Genomic DNA, 13647 nt, shown 5'->3' on the forward strand with positions numbered 1-13647 from the left:
AAACTACCCTTTGGAACGTATGAAGTATACACATTGCGAATATTTATTGTACGACACTTGTTCACATATTATTAATTCGACAACCACCCAAGGAATGACGTAAAGCTTTATCGCCGTCTTCTGACAGGTGGTATTCATACCCTGCAAGAAGCTTTGGATGGTTGACTTAGCGACCAAAAGGACACCCTCAGCAAAAGACTTTACGTAGATTAATCAATATTTCCTATTGTATGATCGAAAGAACCGAAAAGGTCATAAGATGTAAGGAAATGAATTTCTATATTGATATCTATTGATTGGATGTATCATTATCCTTCTTCTTATATGCTCTTCTTTCATTCCCATTTTTCCCTACTTTTTACTAATTTAACATGATATCCTAAATTAACTAAAGGATTTTGAAAATTGTCAATTCTGTCCATGTTGTTAAAAATATATATCAATAAGAATTCATTTTGAGCAACAAATATTGTTTGACAATTTTTTTCGTAATATTACTTTCTATTCTTTATCGATTAATTAAATTGACACTTTCTTTTTTTATACATCTATCTTTTTTTATAACGTCATAGTAAAAGAAATTAATTTTTTTGTTGACATTATCTCATAATAAAAATATCTTGTAAATGTAATTATACATTTTCGATTGCCATCTGTCAAAATCGATCAAAAATGTTTCTAATGGAAAAAATATTTCTTTCCCTATTTCTTTTGGTCATATTAAAAATTATATCACGAGTGAAACCGGCATGAGAAGTATTTTCTTTTTCATTATCATCGTTAGATATAGTATCTTCCTATGAACAAATATATATATAAGAAAATAGTTTCAAAGAAACCTTCGTCGAAAACAGATTCTTCATCTATCATGGAATATCAAGCATTTAACTTTCGAAGTTGTCGCGTGTTATCATCGAAAGCGTTGTGCATTAACATTTTCAGTTTTTTGTTACCGTTCTTCGATAGTGATTCACGCTTTATATTACAGCTTGCATTTAAAAAAAGGAAAAAAAAAAACAAATCCATATATCCTATGCGCGGACAATGAAATACATAATATCGATCGGCGGTATTCTATTCTCTAAAATTATCAACGACTTCCAAAACAGTTTTAATGCTTCTTAGCGATACTATGGAATCAACGTGCTGGGTTTGAAAGGAAGATGTTTCCCTTTTAAACACCATTCTTGTTTTTACGTGATCCGTAGTATTGTGTTCCATCCCGTCTTCATCATATGATCGAGATTAACCAGGAAGAAGAGGAGAAGAGAACAAAACGTTTATAATGGTGCTGACGAGCATCCTTGATAGTGCTCTTTTACAAAGCTTTATTTGAATGGTGGTACGAGGGGACGAAATATATCTTATTGAATGGATCCAAAAATAAGCGGCTTTAGCTAGAGGATAAAATCGAGTATGTTGAAACAGATTTATCAAAGGGTTGTGTGCCGTTGCAAATGAAATCTGGATTAAAGGGGATTGAAATGGTACTCAGACAGGTTTATGTTTGAAAATGATTAAATCTGCATGTACGATCAAAAGATTCACCGTTTATTGAGATAATAATGTTAGCCCGGGAACACTTTTAAATTTTGCGTTGAATATTCGGTGTACGTTTACATCATCATGTCGTTATTATACCAGTTTAAATAATTATTTAAACTATTTATTAAACTAATTATTAAACTGATTATCATAGTCAGGTTAAACAATTGTTTTATATAATTAAAAAGGGAAGAAACGTTTAATTCGATGTTCCAAATTGGTAATTATAGTATTCACGACATGTATTTAAAAAATATTCATAACATTTAAGATGCATTTTCAATAACATAGGGATTTGGACCAATTAATTTGCTGCTTAGCTCGAATTCTCCTGTTAACGATTGATCCGAGGAATAGTAATCTATAGGTGCATAATATGTTCCCCCATATTCATCGTCAAGTACTTTCATATCGAACGTTTTATTATCTCTCTTCAATTGTGTGTGTAAATTTGCGTGTGCGTGAGCTTATTCAAGTGGACGGGATGTCTCAAGTAGATGGAATGAAATGAGTGTGCGATACTATGGGCGTGTGTGCGTATCCTCCCTTTACGGTAGTTAGTATCCGAAATAATTGGAAGCATTTTGAAGGGATTACTAGGGATGATACCCTTGTTACGAAAAATAGCGAGTGGGAACACTGCACGCTCCACCAATTAGAGAGTTTACTGCCCATATGCGGTAGTTGAATAGGTTGTTTTTTTTTTTTTAAATGGAGTCCAAATTCTCATTCAAGCACGCTTCTAGGAGTTTTTGAAGAGGGATAATCCAGAATAATATATAAGCTTCCAATCAGTCACGATAATGGAAGTTATTTATATTATTTTACACAACATGCTCTCGGATAAATAAATTATATTTGAATTTTATACTGTTTAATATTAACGCAAGAATTCATTTTCATAAGATTTTTTTTTTTTTTTACCATGTTATAGACAATCGCATAATTCGCTCGTCCTATATTCGCGAAGCTACATTATAGACCATATTATACAATTTCGTGTTTAATATTACGACATACCGTTTTATAATATTCTATAGAAAATTGTATAGTTTTTTATTATTATTTTGCACTATATTTTATACTGTGCAATTTCTCTTCGGTATACTATTGTATAATATTGAACAGAGAAGAAAGTACAATTAGAGTTATCGGATTTAGGATATTTTTGTTTAGACGTTTATACGATTTAATCGTATAATTGTATATAGAATCAAATGTTGCTAATGTAGCTGTTGGCTATTTCATGATATTATTGCATGATTCCTATGATACTATCTATTGACAAGTTCGACAGATTAGTTGATTTTTTTGGCTGATACTAGTTGAATTATTTGCTTATCGGTCAGTTAATCATTTAGAGTAGAGATACATGATTCAATGAGAATGAGAATACAAGGAGCCAAATGGAGAAACGATTTGTCGAGAGGTACATATCGGCAATCGAACCGGTATAGCATGTTTTCGTGATTAATCCTATTAGTTTTCGTTTTTTAATTAGCTTCCGCTTGCTTGAAGCGAAAGTCCGTTTCAGAGAATTTCAAGAAGATTCTGACATATTTTTCCGATAGAAATAAAATTTTGAATGTTGACTCAAATATTGAAATAAATAATTAGGACCCTTAGAAAGTATACTAAAAGATTAATTGAGCATTTTTAATATTTTAGGAAAATTCTGAAATATATATTGCAAAATTAGAACATCAAAGCGATAGAAATTTATTAAGGTTCATTAATGGCAACGTGAAAATCGTTTAATTCTGATAATTATGAAGTATTCTGAAGGAGTAATTTAAAGATGCTCGAGTGTTCACTTTGATACGTTGACATTATCATTATTCTCATTATCTTTCAAGAAATGAAAGCTACGTTGAAATGTGATTTATATGAAATTTATTATTTATTATCCATTTTCAGGAAAATTAATAAGGTGAATCGAAATTATAATATTATTCTCTTATATAGTATTATCTTTTAATTCTTTTTTAATCTTTTCATGCTTCATAAATTAAAACAAAAATTTGTTAAATTAAGAAAGACGAAAACATTTAGCAACAGTCGAGTTTACACATATCGATCCCAGGCAAATATATGAAAATATGAAATAGATCTTAGACGGTACACTTTCCGATACATATTTGACCGCTCTTTTTCTTAATGTCTTCCTTTTTTATTAAAAATTTTTTGTTTGATTTCAATTTATTCTTTGATTTTCTTATTAATTTTATTTTGAATCATATGGTGATGCACAAATACATGTAGATACTTTATCAACATGTAGACAAATATATAAACGAATAAGTATATAAATGTTATTAGATTTTAGTACATGATATATATATATATATTTATATATTTTTTATATATAATTATATATATATATATATATATATATATATATATACATATAGAAAGAATAAGGAAGATTCCTTTTATGAACGCAGTATATATAAGAAAAAATATATAAATTTATCGCTAATTTTAAACAAAATGTAATAAACTTACGAAGGAGTAACGAAAATAGTTTTATCTCCCTCTGTTAATAATTACGTTTTATAAGACTGGGTGTATAAAAACCATTAGCCCTGACTAATGCACTGAGATCGATAGATCGAAACAAAAAAAATTCAAATATAATTTATCTTATCGAGAGCATGATGTTTAAAATGATATCGATGATACAGATTCCATTATCTTAGCCTTTATTCTTATATATTATTCTGGATCTTCTGTCTTTTTGAACTCTCAAGAACTTGCTTAGAAAATGACTTGATTCAGAATAAAGAGCTCGTACTGTTTTTGAAAAATGTAATCAATTCAAGTATCGAATTCATAATTTTCATAAATTGATGAGATATGTCATCCCAGATAATTTCATCACAATGTTACCAATAATTTTGGATCGATAATAGGGTAAAGATATTAATTTCTCTGATTTTTTCCTTCTTTTTTTCCGATTTGATTTCCCCTATCGATCATTCTTAATACTCATAAATTCTGATCATTTTACTTTGTAAGAATCGAATTTTTTTTGGTATTTACTAATCCACAATTATTCTTTTCAGATGATTGTGTTTAAAAGGGAAGATAATCTCATAAAAAAACTATCATTTAACAACATTTATACCATTTTTTGCTATGAGCGATGTCAGATAGTTGATAAAATAAAGATGGCTAGAAAAAATTATAATAGATTTCTACTATATATAATATAGATATATATTATAGTATTATAGAAGTGTTATAAGTGCGCTCATTGAGAAATTAAGTCATTCCGATGATAAATTCGGAAAATTCAAATCTTATGTTACGAGAAATATACTAAAATCACTGCTATACTCGGTTACACGTAAAAAGAAATAAACGATTGAAGAAATATAATATTTCCATAGGAACTAGTTTAGAACATAAGATACGAAGTATTTGATAAGAAGAAGTACAATTTGATCATTCATTTAAGTTGTCGAACAGAAGGTAAATTTTTAGAAAAATAAATATCGTTCGGATGAAAGAACTGAGACAATCGTGACACATCGATGTGCAGAAGACTTAATTAAATGTGTAAGTAATTAAATGATGAATTATACAGCCAGTCGTATCGTCTAATAGTCTTTATGATTTGAAAAAGGGAAAGCAAATGAAAAAATACCTTTCCTATTTGCAAAATCAAAGAGGAAATGTGCGCTCACAGGACCGCACACTCATTTCCCTCGGCTTAAACTAGCGCATTCAAGCGCGCACAAGAGCACTCATGGACGGACAGAAATAATAACGAATCCTTTAATGCTACTTGACAATCGTAGGGGAGATCGTTATACATAGATATATTTTCATCAAATCCCTATCAAAATGTATTAATTACAGAATTCTGGCTACGTAATAAATTAATCCGTTGAAATTACAATATTACTCTAAAACGTAAATCAAATATTCTCAATATTTTTGAAGTACACGATGTGAATAATATGAACAATCTAAAAAATGAATTCAACATTTCTTGTACTTTTAATTAATCGAATGATTATTAAATTAATTTAATTTGATGGAATAACAACGACAAGGTGACATAAACGTGGAACAAATCAATAAATCTTTTTTACGTCTAAAGGTTTAATCATTCTGAAAATTAATTCATTTCGATTTTTTTTAAACAAGCGTGGACTCATAATTTTTACACTTACCTTCGACTTCTTCGTCTCTTGCATGTTCCTTTTCTTCTTCATCTTCTTGTTCAACATTGATTCCCAGAACTTCTTATTTGGAGTAAATGTTAATCGCAAATCGATCTTCTTTACCGATTTCAATTTTGTTCGTGGCATTGAAATATGTACTTTTATGTTATATACCGTCTTCAAATCGTTATCGTAAGTAACAGTAATTCGATATTCAAAAACAATTTTAACGTTATTGTTAGTACTCATTTTCTATCGAAACTGCGTCAATTCTTCAGAGAATAGAAGATAGAATCAAAAAAGATTGCGCGATTAAATTTTCTTTCCTACGAAGGAATGTTCCCTCACTAAAGCAAAAATTCTACTTTGACCGATGATCCGTATGAAAGACTGTCGGATATCCGAATGAAGAACCTATCTGGATGCTATCGGATATATCCTCTTACTGAAGCTGCGTACCTTTCGATCATTTGAAAGGATATATTCCCTAGCCTCGTACCACCATTCGAAAGTAGTATAGAGAAACAGTACTATATCGATTTCGGGAATGTTTGTCGTCATGCCAATTATACATTTTTTCTTCTTTTTGTCTCTTTCCAGTTAATATCGATCACCTAACGAACATGGTATTGAACAAGGTATTACGGATAAATTAGAGAGAATACGATATTTCAAATGGAAATATCTTGCTATTGATTTCTGCACGATGATCTATGGTATTCCCTAGAAACACTAGAAAAGTTTTGGAAGAGTTGATAATCTTAAATTATACAATATCACCGTCCTATGCGTAATTCAATGTGTGCTCTCCATGCATGAGATATATGGATATGTATTTTCTTTTCTCATCTTTTAAAATTCGATCTATAACACAAGGGATCACGTTCCTGTCGATGAACTGTAAGGGAAAGCAAAATTTCAAAGGACGATTAGATACTTCTCATGTTGATCACTTCGTCGAATATAATATTTTTATTATGAAAAAAAGAAATTGGAAAAAAATATTGTTTGCATAAATAACTTTTTTGACCGACGTTTCACAGATGGAAATTAAAAATGTGTATAATTACGTTCACATGGTATCTTTATTATGAAAAAATAGCAACATAAAATTAATTCCTTTTCATTTAATATTATCATTTGGTAAAGTGCGACGAATTAATCGAAGCAAAAGAGTTTTTTACCATATACAGTTACACAATGTGGTTTATTTCATATGGTAACCAATGTTAACAAGAAAGGGCAACAGTAAATCGAATTAAAAGTGATTGGTCGACAAACTCATTTCCCCCCACTCATACCCTTTTCGACTCTTTCGATCGCGGAATAGGAAGTTTTGATTGAATTACATAAAGCGCCTTGAAATGAATTACGCGAAAAGAAAAATAAATATAACGAATGATTCTCTCTGAAACCATATTTTTTGCCACTGTGTAATAAAGAAAGAGAGACTAGGTTGTTAACTAAAGCAATAAAAAGAGAACAAAAGGTAATATCACGAAGCAAATTTTCAAGAAATATTTCTTCCTCGAAATTAAACTTTTTGTGAAACATTTTTAACGATAAAAACGGGAAAAATATTAATAGCCGATTATCAAAATTCTTTAGTTAATTTCTAATTGTAGATTGTAAAAAATAGAGGGTGTGAAAATAAAAAAAGACCAGAAACAAGAAAATGAAAATAATTTGTCCAATTAATAAAGTTATCATTGGAAAATCTACTTCCATCGGACCCATGACATTTCGGTTCTTTATATCGTGTATTACATGGTATTAATTGATCCCTGTAAAAGATAATAACCCCTTTCACCAAGCTCCGCTTCGGAAATTACCTGGATGTTCGGATGTGACGATTTGGGGAAGAGTCTCGCCTGCGAAGGTCATCCTTTCGATAATTTTTGAACAAATAATATGCAAGTAAGTGATAAATAATCGCGTCTATACTTCATTATATTCAGTCAAAGGAAACTTACAAGCAATCCAAACGGTACAATATCTTCATTCTCACTAGTCTTTTGTTCCTTATCGATAAAATGTAAATTTATCGGTAATCGTTACTATGTAACTTCTAAAATTTCAATAGAATATTACGGAAATGAAACAGATTTTCGTGATCAATACCATCCTAATTATTATTTTCTTGCTTCTCGGAGAAGAACTTTTATATCGCTTGAAAGGGCGTAACCAGATTTACCTTTGATGACTGCACAATTTCAATGAACATTTGAACGTCTATCATAAGTCTTAACTAATGTACGAATTGTAAACTCTTCCAGAGATACAAAAGACGAAATGGAGGCGAAAGCGGTTCCAATAATCTTGAATTATTGCGAAGGAGCAGAGTCGACTGCTCTCTGAATTGTAATTACTTCCAGAGAAGATACGAGAATTTCAACTACGCTCGACTTGATAATTAAACATTCGACGTCCTAAGTAAAACACATTTACATTGCACTTCTTGTTCTTCCGTACATCCGACGATACATGCAACATGGATAATATAAATGTCCGACCATCAAGCAGGTTAAGAAACGAAAACGTTATCCTTTTTAATTTTATATTTAAATGGTAAATCAATCAATGCTCTGTTTATCGAATGGTAAGATATTTTAGAGATAAGATATAAATTTAAAATCTCTATCATAGGTGTGTTTTATAATAATTTATTGAATTTTGACACAGATTTTTATGAAGTCGACAAACGTATTTCTATTCACTTTCTATAAGTGAATTCATTAAAAAACTTCCAAATGGTATGAAACTCAAGTTGAAGAGAGAGGCATCTAATTATCCGGAAAAAACGTATTGCCATTGCTATAGCATTACTTATAGCAACCATCGACTTTAATATTGAATTTTAATAAACGAGGTACGAAGAAATCAGATATAAGTAACTTGTCACGTATTTTATCTAATTTTACAATGTTAATTTTATCTTTTATAATATAGCGCATTGGATCGTGAAAACAGAAGAGTGGTTCAAGAAACAGTTGAAAATTCTAACCAAAGAAGGAACATCGTTAGCTATTGCTTTTTATGCATTATGTGATTAAAAATACCTAGGAAAAAGAAAAAGAAGAAAAAACATTTGTGTTTGACGATACAGGACCAATGGCGCTGTTTTATAAAGCCTGGAGCGGTGGTACGAAGAAATGGGAGGGATTTACGTTTTTCAAAGGATCCAAAGGTGAGCGGCTTTAGCTGGAAGGTATATGTAATTACGCTTAGAAAGGTTTATCGAAGGGCCGTCCGATGTTCCACGCGGAGCAAGGGTCAAAGGGGAATTGAAGTGAATCTGAGGGAGGTATATCATACAAAATAATTTAACATACAGGGTTCAAAATAATTTAACATACAGACGATCAAAAGATTCACTGTTTTTGGAAGTAATAATGTTAGCAGGGGAATACTTTTAAATTTTAAATACGTCATCGTTATACCATCGATTTAAATTAAGGAACCGTTCGATATAATTAAGAATGGAGAAATGTTGAATTCTTCAAATTGTTTGTCATAATATTCATGACATGTACTTGAAAAATATTCGTAATTAGCGTTTTTCATAAATATTGAAATTTGGACGAAGTAATTTGGTATTATCCATTTTGGTATGTTTTGAAAGGAGTTTCATGATAATGGATACCCGTACTTATCGTTAAGTACCTCCGTTTAAATCTTTCGTTATTATCTCTCTCAATCTTCGTGTGCTCTGATGGGAGCTTATCTGAGCCAGTCGAGTGGTAGGGATTGAGTGCGCGGTCATTTGTGCATGTATATGTACACCTGTCTTATCTTGATAATAAGGAAAGTATGTTTTCATTTTCTTATCTACAGATCAAGCAGATAATTGGAGATTAGCTCTATAGTTCAATTGTTTATTAAGATTTCATAACACGATTACATATTCTGCAGAGCAATGGACTATTTCTTCATCATCAAATTGATTTGGAACATAATATACGAAATATATAACTGGAGGTATAACGGGATCATTAGTTTGCATTCTCCGATAGGGAGTAAATTTCTGGGAAAATATACCTGTTCATGCAGAAGAATCAAATCTGTCGTGGATGGTTGGATCTGCAAAAGACTTAATAAGGGAATTAAAGGATTCAGCTAAATGGATAATTGAATTATACCGCTAATCGTATTATCGAATTATCTGCTTGGTTTTATGAGAGGAAAACTAATGAAAAAATACCTTCCTGTTTTCAAAACATGAGAGGAGATGTACGCAGACACACCCACTCAATCCCACCCACTCGTTCCCACCCACTTGCACCCGCGCATGTAAGCACGCACGTGCACGGAGAGAGGTAATTATAATAAATCGTGTAATATCATGGTGCTGGATGATAGGTAGGAGAGAAGGTATTCCTCAACGAGCAAATCGTTAAATGTCGATCAATACCCGGTAATAGGGGAATTTGTACACATGGGGATTTTGCAAAAAAATCAAAATTTTATTCATTATAATTTTCTACGATGTCTATGATAAATGTTGAATCAATTCTTTTTCCACATTATCATCCCTCGCATTATGTATGAGATCTCTCCGTTTTTTTATTGGATGTCATCACTATCATTTATCGTTTTCTTACCCGAATAATATTTATTTTTTCTAACGTATCTGTATAAATGTCTATCTGGAATTCCTCTTTGGTATTACTTATGACACGAAACTCACTCTTGTTTGGATATTTTGCCATTCTCTTAATGAAAAAGAAATAAGTAATTAATAGCGTTGGTAGTCTCAAATTGTATATTACAAAATCACGAAACGATATATATCAAAAGAATATTATTTTTCTGATTTTCTGGCTTATTAGTTTAGGGAACTCTCTATTTCACTGGAAGTTTCAATACCTAGTGAATTCAGCTTCAAAAATATCTCCTCAGTTTTATGATTACTTGTTTACTCCATCAAATATCACTGTATCGTACGAGGCGTACTCGCGTACTATTGCAGACTGGTCCTTATCACTTTATTTAAGTGGTTTAGAGAAGCCCTTAGATCGTTGTGAATGTACTTCTTTTCCGTAAAGCCGACTGATATTCTTTTCTTATAACTTGGTAATTTAACCCTTTCTTTTATAATTCATTAACTGAGTGGTTCTCTTGGAGGGGAAATAAGGAACAGAGAAGAAGCTAATATTAGGAAACCATAAATGTGACGAAAGTTTTTCTCCGAATACGTTCTTTATTATTGTGCAATAGCGAAAATGCTATCTTCGATAACTTGTGCAATATGCACTTGTTTACAAGAAAAAAAAGTAATATTTGGAGGAAACGTTTTCAAGTAAAATGGAAGTAGATATAACTTCCGACGAAAAAATTTTTTTACAAGAGGAAAATTTTTTTTGCAAGTAAAAAATTTTCTTTCTTCGTCGGAAGATATATCTACTTCAGCATTCCTTGAAAACATTGTATCCAATATTACTTTTCCTTCTTGTAAACAAATACTTATTGCTTAAGTTAACAAAGACTTCCTTTTCTTTATTACGTAATAGTAACAAAATATATGGCTTCAGATAAAATCTTGTCTCCTATTTGTTTTTTTATCGTAATATTATCTTCTTTTCTTTTACGTATTTCTTGGACGTGAGGATCTCAGAGTTATTTAATGATTATGGAGAATCCACTGTTTCCACCGCAACTTTTTGAGAAATACATTTCTCTGAAGTCTTCTATTGAAGTGGCATAAAAAACAAATTAAATAATCGTCCAATTACTAAGTTTTATTTAAAGAATATCAATTGATTTCACGAAAGAGAACATGGGAAGTGCTTTCACGACTGAGCCCTTGTATATTACGTACTCTGAGCCCTTCTCTGATCCGCTTAAAGAGAGTCGTAAGTAGAACTTGTATATATAGTGAAATTTGATGAAGTAAACAACCGATCCTAAAACTGGAGAAACAGATTTTCAGAGCTAAAATCAGAATAATTAGTGAGAAAACCAGGAAAGTATTATATTATTGTTATGTATCATTTCGTTATTTTGTAAAATGCAATTATCTCCATTTCGTTTATTTCTCTCTCTCTCTCTCTTTTTTTTTTTTTTTTTTTTTTTTTTTTTTTTTTTTTTTTTTTTTTTTTTTTTTAATTAGGAGAACAGCAAAGTGTCTAACTACGTACAAGTCTCATGACATAAGATATAAGTAGTGAAGAAGAATTCCAGGAAGGCATTTATACAGCCATGTTAGAAAAAATAAATATTAATCCGTAAGAAAACGATAGAAGTGATAATTATATCATCTAGCAAGAAAACGAAGAGCTCATTGATGAAAGAGATGAAAATGTTGTAAAAGAATTGCTTCAAAAATAATCATAGATTTCGTAAAAAATAATAAGGGATAAAATTTTTATCTTTTTGTAAAATAATATGTTCTTCAATATCTACGAATTCACAAGCATCCTTATGATACACTATGTGACTTTAAAATATATACTCTGATGTGAGTCGTTCGACCACGTCTGCGCGATATAGTTCCATCGATTTGTTCAGAGCTACCGTCCAAAAGGGCTCAGGGCAGATATGGTTATTACGTTTTACGCACGTTAATTGCTTTCATGGACGGAAAGGTCGAAAATAAAAATAATTAAGGGGAAACGAACTTCTCTTTTATAATTGAACAAATATCTTTTAATTCGACATATTACTTTTCTCTTTTTTTTTCTTTTTTCCTTTACAGTTTATAATCTGAAATTAACTAAAGAATGATGGCGATTGACAATTAAGTTTTTTCTTGTTTGTATACTTAAAAATGACTATAAGTAAGAATTAATTTCTCCCTTATTTTTATCTCTTGAAACTATTATTTCTTTTCCTGTATTACGCAATGATAAGGAATATGGATTCAGAAAGAATCTTTCTCCATATTCATTTTTTTTCCGTTATATCGTCTTTTTCTCTACGTATTTCATTTGAATGCGCTTTACGCGGGTCCATTAAAATTTTTTGTTATGCGACCGAAGGGCTGAAAAGGCCGAAAAGGATATTGGTTGGGAGGAAATGAATTTCTCGACCAATCTCTTTTAATTCGACCAAATATTATTCGTTCGACTAGCGGTATGATTAGACGGAATATATCTTTTACAAAGAATCCATAGATGGTTAGTATTAGCTAGAGGGTATAATCGATTCGAATCAAATAGACTATTGAAGGGTTGACCGACGTTGCTGGTGGAACATGAATCAAAGTGGAATTGAGATGGAACTGAGGAAAGTTTATCTTCTAACATGATTAAACCTACGAGAACGATATAAAGATTCATTGATTTTCGAGCTAATAATGTTAGCTCGAGAATACTTTTAAATTATACGAAAAATGTTAATTCCATGTTTACGTCATAGTGTCATTGTTATTTATCAATTTAACTCGAGTAGTTGTTCTATCTAATTATAAATAGAAGAAATTTTGAGTTCAATGTTTCAAATTATACATCATAATATTCACGATATGTACTGAAAAATATTTATAATATTTAACGTAGGTTTTTCAGTAATATCGAAATTTGAATGAATCAATTTGCTGTGTAAAGTAAATTCTCTTGTTCATAAGTTTTGATTGGATTTTCCTGAAAATGCGTGTACGTATTACTTTCTCCATACGTATCGTCAATTACCTACCGATTAAACTATTTGTTATTATCTCTCTCAATGCACATGTGCTCTTGTGTTCTCTTATGCGCGCTAGTTCATGTGGGCGGGATTACGTGCGCGATTCTGTGGGTGTGCATGCATATATCTCTTCCCTTATTTTGACCAGAAGAAAGGTATTTTTTCATTTATTTTCCTCTCATTAAACCAAACAGAAAATTCGATAATAATATTAGCAGTGTATTTGAATTACCTATTTAGATGTATTATTTATTTTGCAGATCGATGTATCACGACTAATTTAGTACCTTCGTAGAAACGAGTACAT

At 30.9% G+C, this 13647-nt stretch overlaps 2 long non-coding RNA genes across 2 annotated transcripts in view; both read left to right on the plus strand.

Moving 5' to 3' along the window:
- LOC122636802 overlaps nt 1–13647 on the plus strand; it is a 268896-nt gene that overhangs the window by 80118 nt on the left and 175131 nt on the right. The window lies entirely within an intron of this gene.
- LOC122636791 overlaps nt 7533–13647 on the plus strand; it is an 80039-nt gene continuing 73924 nt past the window's right edge. The window contains exons 1-4 of the long non-coding RNA XR_006329060.1: nt 7533–7634; nt 7994–8316; nt 8400–8586; nt 8667–8904. This is a non-coding gene — a long non-coding RNA (uncharacterized LOC122636791). The remainder of the gene's footprint in view (nt 7635–7993; nt 8317–8399; nt 8587–8666; nt 8905–13647) is intronic.

The sequence above is a fragment of the Vespula pensylvanica genome, chromosome 23 (assembly GCF_014466175.1).
Source record: "Vespula pensylvanica isolate Volc-1 chromosome 23, ASM1446617v1, whole genome shotgun sequence".
Classification (NCBI taxonomy): domain Eukaryota; kingdom Metazoa; phylum Arthropoda; class Insecta; order Hymenoptera; family Vespidae; genus Vespula; species Vespula pensylvanica.